At 39.1% G+C, this 22,044-nt stretch overlaps 1 non-coding gene across 1 annotated transcript; it reads left to right on the forward strand.

The window, feature by feature from the left end:
* Nucleotides 1–2,859: 2,859 nt before the first annotated feature.
* TRNAK-CUU (transfer RNA lysine (anticodon CUU)) lies at nucleotides 2,860–2,930 on the forward strand. Its single transcript has one exon. It is a non-coding gene; the product is annotated as a tRNA-Lys (tRNA).
* The last annotated feature ends 19,114 nt before the right edge of the window (nucleotides 2,931–22,044 follow it).

Consider the following 22,044-nt stretch of genomic DNA (forward strand, 5'->3'; position numbering starts at 1 on the left):
CTAATTCCTTAGGTGAACCCTTCTAAAGGTGGAATTTGAAGGAAAGGTGATAAATGTATGGACATCAGCACCCCACAGATTTTGTAGGCCTGTAGTTAGATTTATTATCTTTCTGCTTGCTTCGTTTTGTTCCTTTTCTTCTTTTGCATTTTTTGAAGAAAATATTTCAATACAAACAATTTATTCATGAGTTCCATTATTTTCTTACTATGAAAAAATAAAGGTGTTTGGGATTGCAAAACTGTGGATGAACGATATCTATAACCAATAGAAATGCTTGAAAGCAGGTTGAAAGGAGGACGCTAGGCTTTCTGAAATGCTTTCTGATTGCATATGAGATATGGGAGCATCCAACTTGCTTTAACAATGAGAACTTTTTTTCCTGTGTAAAAATAGATCACAGTGCAGTGACCCCAGAGGGAGAGAAAGGATGAAAAAGACATAAGTGTGTTTCTCAAACTCCTGACTATATTGTTACTATCTGTGTGAAAGGATGACATATGCGAATCGCACTGCTTCCTGTATTCTTTGAATTAGATCTTCATGTGTGCTACAGTTTTGATCTCTTCAACATTTTGTTATTTAATTAGCAGATTTCTTTTCCCTATCCAGTCCATTTTGAAGGGGAAAGAAAGATTAGACATTTTCCGCTGTGAAAATACTTCCTTCTTTTCAGTGTCTGAATACGTATTTTGGGTGCAGCTTTTATGAACATATTATCATAGAAATTTAAAGCAGAGGGCACTGAATCAACCATCAGTATTATCCAAAGGGGATAAAAAAAAAGTACTGAATTGGCTAGAAAAATACTTACTCCTCAGTCACTAATTTATGGGCTTGCCATGGGATTTGCCCAGCTGCACCCGCCTTAGCAAAGCGTTCAAATGTAAATTAGTTGGTGCACAAGGTTGGCAGAGGTATAGGGAGCTTTTCACCTCGAGGTCATTGGTTAGAATCTGTGTAGGCTGTTAATGATTTAATGGTGTTGTGGTCTGATAGTTCAGAATAAATGCATCAAAGAAATGCTCCTTTCTAATTCATAGAACTTTCACAGGGACACTGAGTAGCCTGCCTTAGCTGCCTAGAAGTTAGGTGTCCTGGCTAAGATAGTTGCCTAGGCTTCTTCCGTAATCCATAGGAGAGGGATTTTCAGAGTGATTCATAGTCTTCTAAGATATGTGTCTAAAATAGATGAGATGACTCATCCTCTGGAAGTACCTGCCACTCTGTTGACAACAGAGGGAGACCTAGATGACTAACTTACCCTACATAGCTAAATTCTGGATGAGAGATTTCACTACCCATGTCTTTTCCTTCTAATGAAAGGTGGATGAAGTATATAGACGTGATGAAAAGATCCATAAGACCATTGGTCATGCAGTACATGCTGAAAAAGAGGCTGCTGTGTCTTTCATAAAGACATCGATTTTATTTTTTGCTAAATCTACACAAAGAGGAAGAAAAGAAAATGTTTTCTTGTCTTAAAAGTGGCACTGGAAAGAGGTGTTATTTATGTTGTACAAAAGAATAGGGCAATGGGCATGATATTTATTCTTTATCAATTTCCATTGTTGAAATTTCTTTGTATTTACACCTGTAGAGTTAGAGGTAAAGTCTGTTACGTTTGTTGTTTATATACTAAAAGGTTGTTCATGTGCTGCCGAGGTATAAGGACATAAGCATAGCCTTTGCAGATCAGCAGTCAGCAGATGTATGTACATGACACTATCAACTAACTTCTCTACTGCTCAAGGTGCTTGGAATATTGTAGGGCACTTTTTTGCAAAAATTATAAAAATTAAAAACTCCATAGTCTTTAATGAAATACAGTTAGTTGGCCAATTCGGAAGTACTAGTGAAGTACCAGTGAAGTATTCACAGCACTTGATTTTAGATACTGACGTAGGCTGCTAAATAAAGAACCTAGACACCTTCTGTAACCAGTGGAGAAGAGTTAGCACTTCCAGGGAACAATTCAGAGCAACCAAGATAAGCAGTAAGTTGATGGTTTGGAATGCTTTCTGGAAGACTTGCACTACTGCTTGTCTTGAATATTCTGAAATAACCTCTGAGATACTTATTCTCCCACAATCGCTATAAGAGAAACCCTAGCCTGTTTTTTTAGGCTGGTAGAATGGGCAATGTTAATACTACCCTTATTGTTTTGTATCATAATTTTTATTACAGCAAGATGTTGTAAGCTACAAGCAGAATATATTTCTGAATATATTTATGAATCTCAGGCTTAGTTTGCGTTGCAGGTGGTTGCTTCATGGTTCGTGTTTATAGCATTCTCAGTTTTAAACATTTATCTGTTTTAACTTAATTGACTGAGCACCTCCCACATGCTGAGAATAGTCAGCAAAATACATTTGGTTTTCTCACAAAGTTTAAGTTCATTTTGCATGCTCCCTGACTGAATCATAAACAATTCTCGACTCCACTGTATCTACAAGGCCTTGAGTACTGACTTGCTGACTGGCACAGACACCATTAGATTCTCCATTTCATGTTGTATTCAGAGCGTTAGAATTAAGTGTTTTGGATCAAACAGCTTTAGCTAAAGCACTGTATTCCTCCTATAGCTTTGAAAGTGCAATACTCTGGTTATATATTGCTGTATTCAGATTGCACAGAGCATATAAATTCAGTTAGTTGAACTGATTTGGTGTGATTTGAAAAATAATCTACAGAGTTTAGAAGCATATTAATATGTTAAAATGAGGTCTGTGGACTTCTTTTAATATTAATGTTCACATTTATAAATAAACTATGAAGTCCGTGTTGGCTGAAGAGAATGCAGAAAACAAAGACCCGCCTTGATCAAACTCCATTACGGCCATCCCACCCTGGGACATGGCTTTGGGGGTTCAGTGGTAGAATTCTCGCCTCTTACGCGAGAGGCTGGGGTTCGATTCCCGACCAATGCACCAAGGAAGGGATGAGTGCACTTTGATGTGGGGGACGCCCCACCTGCGCTGCCTTTCCCCTCCGCCGCTGTCATGTACCTTTACTATTTGTACCCTCAGTTAATGATTCATACCGCACATGATGTCATGATGTAGAATATTGACAGCACAAAACCATGACATTTGGAGAGAAAACTGCAAGATGTAGGATGTTGTATTAATGATACTGTATTAAGAGAGGTGTTTCAAAAAATTCCAGGAGAAAAATGTTATGGAAAGGTGACCAAGACCTATAAGTGCTTTACACCGGGCTTTACAGTGAAAGGATTTAGATGACAGAATTACTATAATGTGGTAACCGTAAGAAATAGTGGATGCATCCACTGGAAACTAAACAGCCACGGATCTGCTGGCTATGTTCAAATCCTAATCTTTGGTTATTTTTGTTTTAAAGACAAAATAAAAATAGAATCATAGAACCATAATATCACAGAATCACAAGGTTGGAAAGGACCTACGAGATCATTTAGTCCAACCATCCTCCCTTTACCACACCTACAGAAAATCACTAAACCATATCTCCTAGCTCCTTTATCCAGATGCCTCTTGAACACTGCCGGGGATGCAAAGGACACAAGGGTATATCCAGGGGAACAACAACATTATTCGTAGTTGCTGGAGTTGTTCTGGAGTGCTCACTTGCTAGATACCTGATAACAAGGAAGAACCAATCTGTCACTGTATGGTTCCATTCAGAAGATTTGTCTATAACAGGGAGCATTAAAGTCAGTAATGGGAATTTCTTGAGCAGCTACTGAATTAATTTTCATTTTAATCATGCTATTGTTTGAAGATGACAACCGGCTGGACAGCATGGCAGGTTTTGTACCTGAGTGCATCTGTTAAAAACAGACTGTAAGAAGTTTGCTGATTTTGAATACAAACCTGATTGTGCTGTCAGCCAGCATCTCCCTTACCTAGGGCAAAGCTTTAAATGATGCATAATGTAGTTAGGAGTTGGGTGTGGTATCCTGCAGTCATTACCTCATCCAAACTACTGTTATTCAATCAAGAAATGCAATTGTTTCTCCAGTGAGTGAGACACAGGATTCATTATATCTGATCTTTTTCCATACTGTATAAATACTGCTATTGCTAGCTCAGAATACTTGTAGGCAAATCAAAAGCATGCTGCTAGTTTGGAGCATTTCTGTCAGTTTGAAATCCCCAAGCTACAGCTTCAAACTCTGCAGTGAGTGCTCTGCAGTAGTACCCAGAGAGCTGAAATAATCAACAATAGGAACCTTTTATCTCATGCCTGCAATCCATAGATAGAAAGTGAATGTATATATAAATATTTCTCTTTAATATTTCACATCATGCTTCCACTTAAGAAATTTCAAGTTCTTTCACTGAGAGTGGACATAAGCCAAACCAAGCCACAGGATTAATCATAAATAATTCATGTGAAATCCCTCTACTAAGATATCCCACAATTTCATAAAGAATGAACACATGTTCTGAGAATACATAAGGATTACTAATATTAGCTTGCTTTAACATGCCTGGGAACAACACATGAAGCTGCTGCTGCAGTTTTCCTGACATAGCTGATCATGTTGTTAACCGTTCACAACAATCACATGCTCTTCTTTTTTTCTTCTTTTTTAACTGCTTACAGGTTAGGAAACATTTCTGAAAATTCTGAGCAGTGTTGACTGGTAATGGCTGTAGAACAACCATTGCTGAAATAAACAGGATTAGTTTAGGATTACTTTCTCTACAAAAGCTCTGCAGCATTGCCTTACTCCTCCTTGCTTAGAAATGTCAACCCTTTCAGGTCTCCATGGTTATCTCACAGAATGAAATGTAAAAGCCTTCTGCGCTGATTATATAAAGACTAGTAAAGGGTGAGTGCAAACTGAAAAATAGTGTTTGAGGACTAAACCGTGCATTTTCAGATGGATGTGTATGCGTGTGTATGGTTGGAGAGATGAACAGCACGCTCAGACTGTGCAGCATGGAATAGATGTTGGTTTGGGGAAGATACGGGAGAAGCCCAAGTGATTGATCGGTGAACATTTTAGACACGCACATAGTAGTTTGGTTAGTGCAACAGGAAATGATAAGTAGATTAATTTTATTAGGAAACAACATTAATACTTCAGATTTTTAATTTAAACATCATAAAAGTACAAAATATCTAATATTCCAACAACACCTGTACGAAAGAGATTTAAGAACACGGTAAAGAGAAAGATGGGCTTGCATATGGATGTGCATACCATTAAGGCTGGATGACTGTGTATTTCTGCCATGTTCTGTAAGCGTAAGATACATAAATTAGAATTGCTTAGGGATAGTGTCGCTTACATGAATCGCTTCTCCACTGATTTTCATTTACAAATAAATGAGCTTGGTGTGACTACTTCTGTCTTGCAGTGATCTCAAACTGCAGAAAATATCCTCTATGTGAAGGCTTGCAAGTACATAATATCCATAAGCAAAGTTTGTCAGTACTGATTACAGGTGTGTTATGTTTAAAGGCAACTCAGAGATGGGAGGTGAAATACACTCAAGAGAAGCTTAATATTGAGGTGGAGAAGTAGTCTCTAAGAAGTAGAATGCAGTTCAGTTATAAATTTGAAGTACAACTCTATTTAGGTGATATTTCTTATCTAAAATGTAGGCATGAGGAATGGATAGTGGTACTTAGGTTAAGCGTGAGGCAACTGTGTTGTATTACTATAAAGATAGTAAACGTGCTGGGGAGACATGACAGATCTTCAAGTATTGAAAAGACTTGGAAATTGGAAGAGAGTAGGTTATTCTCTCAGCTAATGGGAATAGGGAATTATAAAATGGGCTTAAATCACAGGAAATTTTCATGTTGAATATTAGCATCACGTTATTTTTGCTACAAATGTTGAAAGCACTGGGACTGTGAATGCTTCACTGCTTGTCTGTTTATGAGCTGGTCAGACAACTATCTATCAGGAATGACACAGATATAATTGATTCTGCCTTGGGACTGGATACATCTTTCTGTTCTTTCCAGATCTGGATCCTACTATTTGATATGATAATAAAACTTCCTAAGATGTGTCATGCAAATATGCTTAGAGATACAATTCAAGAAGAGTATAAAGCCTTCAGCTCTAAGCACTTCATGAGACATGCAATTTTCATCCAACATCAGATCAACTTCTGTTTTCAGTGAATAGTCAAACTTCTAATTTAGCTTTGAATTCACATTATTATCTCAGTGTCATTTTTTCTTCATAGTATCACATCTTACCCATAAGTCCCTGTATCAGAATAACATCTTCACCACCTTCCTCCTCCTGAGGCTTGGTAGGTTGGGACAACACAGAATATGAAAATGAAACTACTGTGGCCTTCAAACTCAGTTCAGTTCAAGAATATGATGCTGCTATTGAAATGGTAAAGCATATAAATAAATAAAGCATATAAATAAATGTCATATGCACTGGAACTGATTGATCTACCCTACTTGATATTGATAGGGCATGAGCTAGGCTACTTTAGGGCAGCACTCTTAGAATCCGGAGGACAATAAGTACAAACATCCTAGAAAATATGACCTGTAAGAGACAGTAGAATGCAGTGTGGAAATGGGAATCGAAGATCTCTCGTTCTGCAGTTCATCTGTATGTATATAGTGGAGAGACGTAGTGTTTAGTGAGGTGTATGCATATACATCTATACACATTTATAAAAAACATTCTTAAAGAAAGGGCATTAAGTCTTGGAAAAGCTGTTATAGTGGCAGGAGCTATAAGTTAGGTGAGATGTTATAAAAATATATATTCAAAGTGTGTTTCTATCTGAAAATAGTTCTAAAGCAATAGAAGCTCCTCATATTGTTATTTCTTTAACATTTCTATAGGTAAATTTTAGAAATAGACTGCCCAAATATCTGCTGAATCTTCTTCTCAACAGATCCATTCTCATTTTGGGACATTTCCAAAGCTAAATTTCTGTGTTTTCTATTATTTTATAGAGTTTGCTTTTGGTATTTGCAATGTTTTTTCCTGTTTTCATTTTTGTCACTGCATACAGAACATCTAAGACAAGCCTCCAGAAGGCAGTGCTCTTAGATTTTATCACAGTCAGAAAACGTAGCAGAGTACCACAGAGACCATTTCTTTGGAAGAGCTTATGGTCAGAACACGATATGTTGTTATTAGGCCTGGCTGGACGCGTGTTTTCTTTGGTGGGGATTTAGTGAAGGACGGTTGCCTCTGCTACAAGCACAATGCAGGCTTCATAAGGCATTTAATCCTTTGCATTCTTTCATCTATAGCCCAACAACCCTACGATTAACCTACAAAATGAAAATATGCATAAAATATATATTCTACACAAGCTCACTGATTCAAAGTATATTTCCCAGTCCACATTTCAGATGAAAAAAAAACAAACATGAGAGACAGTTTAAAGATCTTCCTTTATTTTATACTGCCACAGTAACCACCAGAATCTTCAGTCAGAATATGCTGCAGTTTGCTGAATAACACATCTGCACAAAAACCTTAGTTTCCACCTCAAAGCAGCTGTGTTTTCTGTGACTCCAACATCTATGTACCTGATAACACCATCTGCTAAAACAAAAGACACTGGGAATTGCCCGTTTCATAACACACACCAACATAAATACAAAGATGTTGAAGTGTAGTAGATGAATCCAAACCAAAAGGAATAGGACTAATCTCATTTGATGGCTCTCATATTCAGTGTAGTTTTCACATACCTCACCACACTGCCTACCGTAATCCGTGCAAGAGATCTTTCCACACTTAAGTGATTCAGGATAAACAGTGTTTCCTAAAGCCTACTCTTTCAAACTCATTTTTTTTCCCTATATTGTAATATAAGACATTGAAAGGGTTAACAATGAATTGGCAGCCTTTAATAAGGAAGTCCTTTTGCTTACAAACTGTTACAGTGCAAAAGACCCCTGTCCATTTTAAGCAGTGCAGAGACTGTTCCTGTTAGCACAACAGTTGTCCAGGTAACTCCTTTGTAAGAAGAAGGGGGAAGTTCTTTACTAGGAGAGTGGTGAGGCCCTGGAACAGGCTGCCCAGGGAGGTTGTGGATGCCCTGTCCCTGGAGGTGTTCAAGGCCAGGTTGGATGGGGCCCTGGGCAGCCTGATCTAGTAAATGTGGAAGTTTGGTGGCCGTGCCAGGCAGGAGGTTGGAGCTTCATGATCCTTGAGGTCCCTTCCAACCCAGGTCATTCTGTGGTTCTGTGATTCTGTGAAGTATTTGAATTAAAGGCTGAAGCAGGAGCAGACAGCAGTATCTGTGACATGCTATTGGAAACCTGTCATTAGTGAAAGTTTTTAAATTTGAGAAATTTAATTGGTTTTCTCAATTTCCTATGTGACGAAAAGAAAAATCTAAGAGATTTTTCCCATTATATGTAACTGACAGCAGACTCATCTTTTAAAATAATTGTCAATTTCCTTATTAGAAGTTCTTACTTGGATTTTTATAGAATTCTCCTAAAATACCATTTATCTTATATCGAACAGTATGTGCCTTGAAATAATTACTTTCCGCTAAAGTATATTTGCATCTTTCTTGCTTAATCTATCAAGGAGCATCATTCCATTTGTCTTATTCTCAAATTCCAACTGGGTTTTAATTTCAGAATTTAGAAGCTATTCTTGTTGTCAACTGTCAGTAACTGTTGCCTAATGTTTGAACATATCACAGTGCATCTGCTGCTAGAATTGTACATCATAGAATCACAGAATATCCCCAGTTGGAAAAGACCCATAAGGATCAGAGTCCAACTCCCAGCTCCATTCAGCACCACCCAAAAATCAAACCCTGTTTCTGAGAGCACTGTCTGAATGCTCCATGAACTCCGGCTGCCTGGGGCTGTGCCCTCTGCCCTGGGCAGCCTGTTCCATGCCCACCAGCCCATGGTGAAGAGCCAGGAGCTGCTGCCGCCATGAGGCCTCCCCTCAGCCTCCTCTGCAATGAGCTGAACAAACCCAGGGTCTTCATCTGCTATCTGGAGTTTACTGCTTTTTATTTTATTGACTGTGTTTAAAAGATTTTCCACTAAAATGTCATATGTATTACACTCTGTTACCTTAAAATTAGCTGGAAATTTTACTAAGATTGACTGTTAGCGAAGGGATATCACGTAAATAAACTTACTTTGTACAGAAGGCATGTTAATACTTTAGAGATCAAGTAAGGAAAGCTGTACAGTCTAGTTATAATCTGAAGCTTGTAAAGAATTAGGCTTTGATTGTAATGACTTTAAAAACTTATTCAGTATGCTTCCCAAAGGAACAGAAGATTTGTTTTCTCTGTGTCCTTCTCTCAACTTTCTTTTCCTTTTCCAAACCTCACGTCCATTCCTTCCAAAACTTCTGAATACAGTTCCCCACTTCAACCAAATCTGAGAAAGGAGATAATTTTGGGGTAATTTTTACAAGTTTCCTGAAGTCAATGTCCTGAAGGTCTCAACAGGTTGGAGAGTATGCAATGAGAGCAACAAAATGACTTGGAAGCGGAAAAGAGAAAGTGGAAGACTGAACTAATTCATTTTGTGTACATCACAGTGAAGCTCCACAAAGGCATGGTAACAATCTATAAACACTTTAGTGGTATAAAAAAAAGAAGAGCTGTGTAGTTCAATAACCAGGATATGGGACTGAGAATGAAATGAAGACAATAATAATAATTGTTAGGGAATTCAGTTGCTTTTGGTGTTATTTGTTCTTTCCAACAGTACTCCTCAAGGGAAAAAGAGAAAGTCTCCCTCAATGGAGAATCACTGGTAAATGGCCGTTAGTGAACTGTCCCATACAAAGGCAATGAGTAGTTCAACTAATTCTTTGTTTAACAATATATAACCCTCAGGGAACTGATGTGACTAAATTGTTTGATCTACTCTGCAACAGATAGAACATTTGAATCAGTTCCTAATTGGATTAGATCATACCTCTAAAAGATTCCTCCTAGTTACATATGGTTGCATCATGCAATTTCTTTTTTGCACTTCTTCACCTGAAATATCCTTAAACAAAGAACCATAGCTAGGAGGCAGATTGAGAGCACTGATGTGAGCCCCATACTGGGGAGGGAATAGGAGGAGGGTTGATAAATGTTGATAAATGCCTAGCTGAGTAAACCAACCTAGGCGAACTGCCTACTAGAATTTCCTGGAAAGTGCAATGGGCTTTCTGACCAAGTGATCCTGAGGTACCCAGCAAATCCCAGTGAGTGATAAGGATGGAGCACTGGATGCTAATTTGCCTCCTTTTGATCAATGTATTTCTGTTATGCATTTAAGGAAAACAGGAATCTCACAGTCCAGAGGTATGAGGTGTAGCACTGTCCTAACTGCACAATAGTTAAAGCATTGCTTGGCACACTGCATTGCTGCATTCATTGTCAAGAGTCTTTCTACTGCAAACCTCTCCTCACAATTATGAGCTCACAATCAAAGTATTATTGTGCTTTCTCCACAGATCTGCTATCTCCATCCTAATTGTAATTCCCTTTCATATCTCAGTAAACCCAATCTAGAGCTGCATTTGCTTGGCCTTTTGTGCTCATTCCCACTGTACTGAAAAGTTTTCTCAAAATCAGTCTCTTTTCCTCCTTTAAAGAGACCTACCAACAAGAAATTACCCAATCAATAGCAGCTAAGTTGTGTAACAATAGATGCAGCTTATTAAAACCCTTTCAAGCTGTTTGTGAACTGCCCACTCTACCTACATACATCTTTACACCCATTATCTTGCCGTGTCAATTTACCGATCATACGCATCCGGGGCTTTCATTTCAAATGAGACTGTGTCAATGAATTTTACGAACATGGAGGTGCAGAGCCTTGCAGTAATGCTTACGTGTAAACTGTATTAAAACTGAGGCCTGATTGTGAAGCTGCCTGAAGTCCCAGAAGATATTAGCAATAAATAAATAAATGAATAAAAATAAAGATCAGGATTGAAAATGGATGTAATGTTATTTGAAGCAAAATCTCCAAGTTCTATGTGTTTGTGCAGCATCTAGCACAATATCACGTCAATTATGCCTAAAGCTCTTTTGTCCCGTTATTGTACAACACAACCCCAGATTATATTATTTATCAACTATGTCCTTTTTCACTTTTTCCTTTCTTGTAATGAGTACTTTTTAATCTTCCTTCAATCCTTCACTGTAGCTTAAACCAGCAGAGCCATAACACTCAGTATTCCACAGCTGAATCCAGCAATTCATCCTTTATGGATACCAGAATTTATACCAACTCTAAAATAAATGGGCACGGTCACGAATTTCAAGGCTGACTTGTTATCTGTATATGTACTTTCCAGATAACAGACATTAAATAATTCACTATACAAAGTCTTATTTCAATTAAAATGGTAAAACTGATAAAGAAGTTTTCTTTACTTTTGGGAACAGATCTCTGGCTTGTAATTGCATTAATTACAAATACACACAGTTGAAAAGTTGTTCAAATGCAAATGTTCTTAATGAGAAGGAAGCAACTGGGAGTATCATTTTTGGTTGTTGCAGTTAATGGAAGTATTTGATTTTGTTTTAATTGCACTTCTAATAATATAAAGTGCTCTCACAGTGATGAGATTTCACTAATACAGCAACGTTCCACAGCAGTACAAGAACTTCCAAAGGTTGTTGACGTTGGATGGATCAGTTAGCATCAAGCCCTAACTGGAGAGAACTGAATCTAATTGCACTCTTCTCTGGGCAGAGCTGCATGCCATGAGGTGCTGATCTCTGGATAACAGCGGTATGCTAAAAAACAATATGACCAAAACAGAGCACTGGTCAGGAAATGTATGCCTTAAAAATCGCAAGGGAGAAGTAAATAAGTACGAGACTCACTGTTTTCACAACTATGGAGAGCCATTTTGAAAACATCTGGTCTAGTTTTTCTCTGCCATTTAAGGAATGTATCCACACTCAATGCAACATACCCAAATGTTAACTTAAAACCAAATAAGATTAAATTTAAACTGGGAAGAAAAATATATTATTTTCCTTGTTTGCTTTGCTTGCAATCAAACCTATTTGTACACTCAATAGTCATTTCACTGAAAATGATGTGCTTTCCCATCTACACATCACATGTTGAGGAGCACTGATCTAGTCCATCCCTCTTCCCATGAGACACATTCAGCTGTGCCTCAACTATTCTTTACTGAAGTTTATTCCACCTTGGGTTTAAAAGGAATGGGCTGTGGCTCAGTGCCTGCTCCTGTGGGAGCTCCTTAAGGCTGCATCCACTGCAGCGCTGTGGGCTCCTCCATGGCTGCATGAGGACATCTGCTCTGTGTGGTGTCCATGGTCAGCCTCCTCCACCACAGCCCTCTCCTGGGCTGTGGGGGGCTTCTGCTCCACACGTGGAGCACCTCCTGTCCTCCTTCTGCCCTGACTTTGCTGTCTGCAGGGCTGCTTCTTTCGCACTTCTCACCACTCTCTGTCAGTTGCTGTTGTGCAGCAGTTTTCCCTTCCCTAAATCTGCTCTCCCAGAGCACACTCAGCATTGCTCATGCCTCAGCTCTGGCAGAGTCGGTCTCTTCCGGAGCAGCTGGAGGTGGCTCTGATCTCACATGGGACAGCTGCTGGGCTTTGATGACAGAGAACACCCCTGAAGCCTCCTTATCCCTCCAACCTTGCCACATAGCCCAGCACTTCACCTGGTACCCATGAAGAGCTGTATCTAAAACCAAGTGGGTAACATTTCTTCATCTGTGAATCCATTTCTTCATCTGTGAATCTGGAATGCCAACCTTTCAAACTGGTTCTAAATTTAAAGAAACAGTGAAATCCTGAAAGGGTGGGTGTATTAGTTGTTAATATACAGATGGTAGCAACAATGGTAACAAATGTACAGAAGTAATAAGTAAAAGGGAAACTCACCAGTGATTCCTTAGCTGAGGAAGCTGGGGCAGTCTTCACTGATGAGTGATCTCCAAGAGAGATACTGCCTCAGCGAGGGTCAGCCCTTAAATGAGGTCTCAGAGGAGGTGGAGTCGAGCTCCACCCCTTCCGGGAGCACAGCTACATCACTCTCACCTGTGCTCCCACAGCTGACCCCACACTTGCCTCAGCTGATTAGTCAGAGGTTCAGGCTGTGATTACCAATCTCCCATACATTAGCGCACCAAAGAGATATATTGAAGTTTTGTTTAAGTCTCAGAAAATCATATTTATTCCAGTGACTGAGTTTCCTTCACTGACCATTTGAAGAAGCAACCTCAAAAAGTCTGCAGTCTGACAATGTGTTTGGGTAATTTGGATGGAATATCAGCTTGCTGAGGTTTGTATAAGCTAGGATCAATGAACTGGATGGCACCTACTGCAGAACTCAAGCTAACTACCCTGTGTTTAGAGATGAAGTATTGCTGGTGTGTCATTTTACTGAAGTTTTGAGCTTTTACTCTATGTGTGAACAGACCACAGCTCGACATTCAGAAAGTGCTTTCCCAGAGAAGGCAGGCTATGCAAGTGTGTGCCTGCCAGGGAAACAGGAAAAAGGGAAGGGTAACAGGAGTGAAGTAAAGAAAAAGGGAAGAACAGAATGGAATGGTGCCATATTGGGGAGGGAAAGAGTATAGTGAAGTTCAAATCAAAAAGGACTGAAAGGACTGTGAGAGAGCAGGGAAAAGAAGACTGGAGGTCTTCCTGAGTTTCTTCTAAGAACTATAGAAGAGAGTCATAGAATCATTAAGGTTGGAAAAGATCATCTAGCCCGATTGTCCACCTATGAACAATACTACCCACCAAACTTTGTCCCTAAGTACCTACCTCACCCACAAGTTCATTGAACACCTCCAGGGACAATGACTCCATCGCCTCCCTAGGCATCCTGTTCAAGTGCCCAACTGTTCTTTCAGAGAATAAATTTTTCCTGATGTCCAACACAAATCTCTCCTGGCTCAACTAGAGACCATTCCTTCTCATCCTATTGCTAGTTAGGCAGAAGAGGCTGACCTGCACCTCACTACAGCTTCCTTTCGGTTAGCTGTAGAGAGCTATAAGCAACTCTGAGCCTCCTCTTCTCCAGACTGAATAAACCCAGTCCTCTTAGTTGTTCCTCATCAGACCTGTGCTCCACTGTCTTACTTTGAACAAGCTGCAGGGCCTCAGTGTCTTTCCTGAAGTGAGGGGCTCCAAACCAAACATGATACTCAAGATGTGGCCTCGCCAGAGCTGAATACAGGGGGACAATCACCTCCCTGTTCCTGCTGGCTGCACTATTTCTGATACTAGGCAGTATGCCATTAGCCTTCTTGGCCACTTGGGCACAATACTGGCTCATGTTCAGCCAGTCGTTGATTAATATTCCTGTATTATTTTCCTTCATGCAGGTTGCCAACCATTCTGCCCCAAGCCAGGAGTGATACATGAGATTGTTGTGACCAAAGTGTAAGACTTGGCATTTGGTCTTGTTGAACTTCATCCCATTGGCCTCATCCCATTGATCCAGCCTGTCCAGATCCCCCTGTAAGGCCTTCCTACCCTCAGGAAGATCAACATTTTCTCTCTGCTTGGTGTCACCTGCAAACTTACTGAGGGTGCTCTCATTCCCCTAAACTAGGTCATAAATGAAAATATTAAACAGGACAGGCTGCAGTACAACCCCTGTGGAACACCACTCATGACCAGTGGCAAGTTGGATTTAACTCCATTTACCACCACTCTCTGCTCAGCCTTTCAGACAGTTCTTTATCTAGCAAAGAGTGTATCTGCCCAAACCATGGGCTGCCAGCTTCTCTAGGAGAATACTGTGTCAAAGGCTTTGCTGAAGTCTAAGTAGACTACATCCACAGCCTTTCCCTCATCCACAGGTGGTCATCTGGTCTTTGAAGGAGATCAGATTGGTCAAGTGTGTGAATCAAGTATCGCTGTCCTAGACAACTCTAAGCATTCACCTCCCTCACACAGAAGCTGTGGGAAAGGGGCTAAGAATGAACTCGTCCATACTTTCTGGAGCATGGGATTAGAGCTCTTGTTCCAGGTTGTTTCTGCTCCAGGAGATTTGATAGTTTTTGGATAAATGACCTAGAGAACCTTCTCCTTGGTAAAGCACAGCTGTTTTAAGTGCTCTAAAAGTGCATGGCCACTCAATTTTTAGAGCACTGTAGTGATGCAGGTCCTTAGACACACTCTTGGGAATTTTTGAGCTAAGTGTTCTTCAGAGAGAGCCTTCTGGGAAAGAAAGAGTGAGCTTTCTTACAACTCTCAGATTCTATGAATGTTTTTTGTTTTGGTTTGGTTTGTTTTTCCTTCAGAAATACAACTGCTGTATTGAAATAATAATAATAATTTAAAAAAGAACAAGATCTGTATGGCCAAGATGAATAGAGTAACTTGGGACAACTGTGAAACAGTGAAGGAAATAATGAGAGAAAGAGACAGCAATTTTCTTTAAATGTTTTCTATTACTGCAACTGCTGTGTTGTGAAATCTCAGTGACATCCTGATGTATATATTCAAGTTTCTTTTGCGTTTTCAGATAGAGTATCAGGCAGAAGTATAATCTCCATCAAACGTCTGAGAGGTAAGAATTGGGCACTCCTAACGCCTCTGCAGCTGGTGGGGAGAAGAGTGATACAGGGTCTCCAGAGCCACTCACTGGTCTGGGTGGTGATTTGTGACTATGCCCTTTGAGTTGACCCTTTCAACCTTTCCAGTACTGACAACGCTGTTTCTCCTTTGAGTGGAAAAACGCCAATGAAAAACATTGCCTAATTTCACATATCTGAATTAAATCACTACCGCCACATCTTAAGCGAGTATCTGCAATTGCTTAAAAGTTCACTAGCCAACTGTAGATGTGCTCACTTCAAGAAAAAGTAATTTACTGCTAAAAAATCTGCTAAGGCGGTAGACACATCCCAGGCATATCATATGCCCTTTCCAGAGCAGAAAAGTCAACAAATATTAGGCTTCTGGAAAACCATGAAATGAAGAGTTATTTTAAGTTCTCAAATAGCCTTGATTCTTCCTTATTTGAACAATGACCCAATAAACACAGCATTTCTCTCTTTGGCATGAAAACTGTAATGAAATAGAAGCTACTTATATCTTCTCTATGCTCAGACTTGTCCAAAAAAGTACACTCCACCTGCTAAATTTTACAGCTACCTTACCCTTCTCTTCCTACTCCTTTATCATTACACAAATGAGCAAAGTCTTAATATATTTTTATTTTTTCCATTAGCCACAAAACAGATGACATTGATTTCCAGCTTCAGCCCTGACAAGCTTTACAACAAAGAAACATGTAATGTGAGTATGCCGCCCCACTATGCATGACAAAGCTCAAATGGAGTACATTTCTCCTAGTGAGGCACGTCTTTTTATTTTGATCATACTCCAGTTTCTGAGAGAGGAGCTCCTGTTCCTCATGTGTGAAATAATGTCCCCTGATGTCTCCTTTCAGACCCACAGCTCATGCAAGCAGAGCAGGAAGGGCACTGGGAATTTCTGCAGGCTTACAACATCCTTAGCAGTACACAGTGACAAAGTTGCAGGTCTCCTAAAGTGTGAAATTCCAGCTGTGAAGTGAATTGCCTCAAATACTGGGGGCAAATATAAGACTCTGAAGTGTAAAAGGTAGGAGAGATCTCAAGAGATCATGCAGTCCATTTTTCCATTAAGAGGCAGGACTAAATATACAGAAGCATCAAGGCCCATGGGAACCAGCAACAAGGTTCAGTACCTCTGTGAAATCCTATCTGGCTCAGCATCTACTGATGTGACCTTGACCTGCAAGGGTGATCCAAGAAAACAGCCACCAAGTGTTTGTAAGGGTCCTGGTACCTCCACAGACTCATCCATACACTCAGTCCAGCAACCTTCTGACATGCTTAATGGGCAAGAGTGTTTTATTTGTGTGTGTGTGACCTGCAAGGCTATCCCAGACTAAAGCCAAAAAGATGAATAAATCGGACGACAGTGGCAGAGCCCATAGCTGACAGGTATATTTTTAATATGTTCTTGAATGTCAGGTATTCTACTACGTCCCTAGCAAATCTCTTTTAAGGCTTATAATTAGAAGACAAACTGTTGATAAATCTTGATAAATGATTTTCAATCATGCTTCCTGAAAAGTAATTGTACAGTATTTTCATCTTCTCAATAGAATGGAGTCATCTTGCCTAAGGGTAAATAGCTGAAAGCTAGTTGTCGATGTCTAGACTCATCAACCTAGATTCCCTTTATAGCCATCTGAAAGAAATAGGCACCTCCAGGGCGTGATTCATCTGTCTGTCTTAGAAGAGATGTTAAGTGGAGAAGGATTGCTTTCTAAAATATATACCACAGAAACGATGAGTTGTACAGGAAACTGAATTTATGTTACGGGGGGAAATGGATTTGAAAAATTTGTTTTTTTCAATACTTGAATGGAGAAAAATATTCAGAATTTCAAGAGAATGACATTTAAAATTAACTCTCATTCAACAGAGCTTGGAGTTTTTTCTGATGTTTTCTCATTTTCTATTTTATAATTCATAGTGGAAAAATCGCATTTGGAAATGAAAAGAGGCTTTCATTAAAACCAAAACCTGATGAGGTCAGACAAAATTTGATCCATAAGGAGGCTTCAATTGATTGGTTTTGTTTTATGAAAGGTAAGCAAAATTGGCTTACTTCTTTGGAACATTTTTATTTCAGTGAAATGGCATTTGTATAGAAAAAGTGACCACTGAATTGTCTCAACTAGCTATAGAAGTTGTACATGAGTGGACAGACCTGTGTCAAATAAGCTACTTTTAAACTGAAGATTCTCTCTCTTAAAAAAAAAAAAAAAAAAAAAGTATGCTTTCATTTAACAAAGGTATCATAACTTCCTTTAGGCTAAAAAGTAGCTGTTACTTACAAGTCTAACAGTGGGATAACTGTGAGATATGTCTTCCGAAGGCAGCCTTCTAAGAAAAGTAAAATAATTAGGCAATAAGCTTTTTTTTATTATTTTTTTCTTCTATTTTTTTGGTTACAATTTTGTTGAAAGACATGACCAATAGACATAAGTACCATATGGGTCTTTCTTTGACATGATCAAGTACTCAAAATAAAAAAAAAATGGCGCTGTGAGAAGGAGAATTTGTTCTGATCTCCCCAGTAATTAGGGCTTTGGATTTTATAGCGCATATAAAGCTATCTGGAACTGAAGCTAATACATTAAGCTACAGTATGACAGTAATGAACTCTGACAGTCTAACTGAATAAGGGAAAGTTTCACAGAACTGGGTGTCTAGAAGGAAGACATCGAAGCTAACAGATGTCTTCCAGCTAACTTGCTTCCTTCTCCAAGGCATGTTCTAGGGATGCTGAGGGACAGATGTTAAATGGAACTAGACAGAGTTGAATATACTTCAATAAGTAGCTTTCTGATAGAATGATTTACTCTCTAGGCAGACAGAAGAATAAGTTTTAATCTTTGATCAGACATACAGTGTAGGATTCATCTCACCTAATGATGAACTGTCTACTCCATAGAATTTACACTGGAGTAGATTCTAATAATCAACAAAGAGAAGTCAATATTTTTAAGGCACATTCTAAATACATTCTTTAGGATTAACACACTTAAGAAACTTTTAGGCGTTTCCTCAGACCAGAAGGGAAGTCTAGGCTAACTAGCTTGGAAGCAAACGTTTAAAATTCACCTATCATAGATCTCAAGTGCAGTCTTAGGTTTTGGTTAACTAAACCACTGTCTACAAACTATTGTATAATTCCAGTTTTGCTATATGGGTTTTTTTTGTTTGTTTGTTTGTTTGTTTGTTTGTTTTTCATCAGCCACTTGGACTTGATTTAGTGCCAGATACTTTCTGTGCACTAATTAGGTATCTGTTTGAAGGAGGAATTAAAGTTGAAACACATATGTGATATTCTACTTAGGAAAAATCTGTCTCTGACACATCTGGACAAACCAGAAGGAAAAAAAAAAAAACAACAACAATACCTGCTTATAAGCTCTATTAGCATTTTATCAGAATAAAACTAGATTGAATTAATAAAACTAAAATAACTGAAAAACCAACAACAAAGTTTCTAGTTCCTAGCATAGTGTTGTATTATTCTTCCCCTATGGCACCTACATTTCATTTTTGTAACACTGCAATATTTAGTGGACACCATGTGTAGCAGAAATGCTAAGCCATGGCTTGAAACAGTGGCTGAGCACCTGGTGGGAAGGCAGGGCCAACCCAGGGGAGCTCAGGTGCAAGCGGTTCAACTGAGTGACTGGAAGAGGTGGAGCCATGATCCAACTCTTCCCAGGCCTCATTTCAGGGTTGGTAGTAGAGCTAACTATCTTGCTGGAAATGCTTGTGTACCTGAAGTCTTCTAAAGGTAAGCAGTTTATTTCTGTGCTTACTGCTGTTGTGTTTGGGCAAATCCTCACTTGCTGCAACTTGGGATCTTGTTGCTCTGCTGACATTGTTGTGCTTTCAATTGCATTATATCATGTTCAACTCAACTTCTGTGTTGATTTGTATTGTCAGGGCCCCCTGAATATACAGGCAGGTCTGGGTGTCTTGGCCTTGCCTCCCTTGGGGTCATCCCATCCCTGTCCTTGGGCCCAGAACAACTATTTCAGCTCATTTGGGGACCATCTGCCCCTGCTCTGCTATCTGTGCCTCTGTCCTACCTCTAACCTTGTCCACTTTTGCTCCTTGCTGCTAGATGAAATGAACAATAGACATGGTATGTTGCTTCCCATGCCTGGGTCCATTGGTGGACCCTGCTACTAGACTTTAGTTCTGGGCAACTTATTCAGCCTCCATGAGAGGCTGTGCAGGCAAGACTACACTGGAGTCATCCACAGTCCCTGGATCACCTGTCCTAAAGGAGTAGCCAGCCCATCACTGCTCCCTGACGCTTACTCTTCTTCACAGTGTCCTCTGGGAGGCTAAAATATTACTGGTTACTACTCACCATAGGTATGGGTGGGATGTTTTTTCACGCAAGAGCTGATATTCTCTTGTGGATCAAGCACTGATTTTTTATTTTTTTTTTTTTTCTTTTCACCTGAAATGGAAAAATAAAAAGTGCCCCAGCCCATGGAAAGATGGGTTTTCAATTCCCTTAGGTATTCAAAATAGCTCTTCACTGGAAAGTCTTCACTGACAAATTAAGCAAGCGCTCAATACTCATATTAGTTCTGAAATTAGTATGTCCAAATATAGAAGCTAAACTGTGGCCTCCATCATACCCTTACGGCTTCCAGAAAAGAACAGAGCTCTAGGCATGCTGGAAAGCTTTTGGGGTGTGTAAATTGGTCAGACAAAGTATCACTGAGATCTTGGAGAGATGTGATTTCCCAAAGGTGAAGATTGCTCAGGGAAGACAATAAAAATGTTTGTTGTCCTTTGCTAGTATTCTTAAAATATAAGTGGAAAGGAAACTAATACAAAGGTAAAGAGAGAACAACACCTCAGAAACCAAAATGGCACAGGTACATTCTAAATACCAGTGTTAATGAATCAACATCTCAAATAGAAGCAAGTGAATCAAAACCAAAGATAATGAATAAAGAACGAGAGATGGGATGAGAAATGATTTTGTTTCAGTTTGCAAAATTTGTATCAGAAAGAGCTATCCTACAAACTCAATCATTTTTCTCAGGATGTGTGACTGGAAGATTTAAATAATGAGAAGATATGGTAGCATGTTAACGAGAAGAAAATTTCTCAACCAAGGAGTTAGTGCTGAGACTAAAAGAGCAGAAAATGGGCATAGGGGAATAGAGCAAAGCTTCTTTGGCCATGTTTCATGTATCCAACAGCTGTTGTAAGAACAGCTATACAGAACAAAGGAGGTACCTGCGTCTGGTACTCCATCAGCTTCTAACCATCTTCATCTTGGGGACATTTTATGCTGCCTATGGTTTCTGCTTATTGTAACTCTTGGAGAATTACTCATCCATGAATTCATGTAGCGTTCCTTTGAATTCATGGAAACACTCAGCTCCCTTTGGCAAAGTGTTCCCTACGGATTATGGGATTTCTTACACTGAAAAACAGCTTTTGTTTTGGAACTGGTTCTTAATGTCTTCTTTGAAAGTTCTCTTTTATTATTTTCCAGTGAACAGGCTGTCGGTGATGAAATGGCTGTAGCTACCTTTCATTGTTAAATTGGGCAAGGTTGCTACTTCTTTCCTAATGGTACACAGCTCTGGAGTTTGTTGTTACTATCAGGATATATATCAGGGATATCAGGAAAGGGACACAGCTTTCACGTTATCTGCACACCTGGAGAAATCCTAAGTGCTAATTTATGATAAAAATGACTCCTTCTCACATAACAGTGTTATTAAGCTATACTATTTAGGTTTCAAGTAATGTATTAATTAGCTCACACTTCAGAATGTCCGAAAACCTCAGATATCATTCTCAGTATTTTCCATCAGTGAGCAGGACAGTACTGAGGTGCAGCATCTTCCTCTTTCTCTGTGGTTTAATTAAAAGCCAACAGTCATTTCTGAACCACAGTACAAGAATGTTCAAATTCTTTCCACATAAGATGATAAGATACATATAAGGATCCAGAAAATGAACTTTAATACATCTAACAGGGAAATAGGATGAAAATAATGAACATTATTAAATCATATTCTGTTTGTTTATATAGTGTTTTAATGTTTTTCCTTTCTTTACTATGTATTTAATGATAGATTTAAACCACTTGGTAAAGCCTGCTCTTTATAATGAGGTCCAGAGAAAACTTGACAACAGATGTTCTCTGTTTAGCATAACTGAAAGAAGCAAATATGCTTCTTTGCTTTTGTTGGTCCTGAAATACCCTTCCGCAAAGCAATGCTTTCAGTTTTGTTTCCATGACAATACCTGTGCCTTCTATGAAAAGCTGTGGATCTTTTTGCCAAAGACATGAGGCTGAAACAGCTTTTCATTTGTCTGTCAGTCTTTATCCCCTCGGTCATGATAAGACTTTATTTGAGGCTTGTTTGCTTACAAGACATTCTGTACAACATCTAACTTCAGAAATTAGAAACTTCTCATTTACTTGGTGGTAATTAACCAGCATCCTCCTTGTAAGAATGTCCACTTCAATAATTTCATCTAATCTAATCTTAATCTAT

Source organism: Excalfactoria chinensis, chromosome 3 (genome assembly GCF_039878825.1).
Source record: "Excalfactoria chinensis isolate bCotChi1 chromosome 3, bCotChi1.hap2, whole genome shotgun sequence".
NCBI classification, from domain to species: Eukaryota; Metazoa; Chordata; class Aves; order Galliformes; family Phasianidae; genus Excalfactoria; species Excalfactoria chinensis.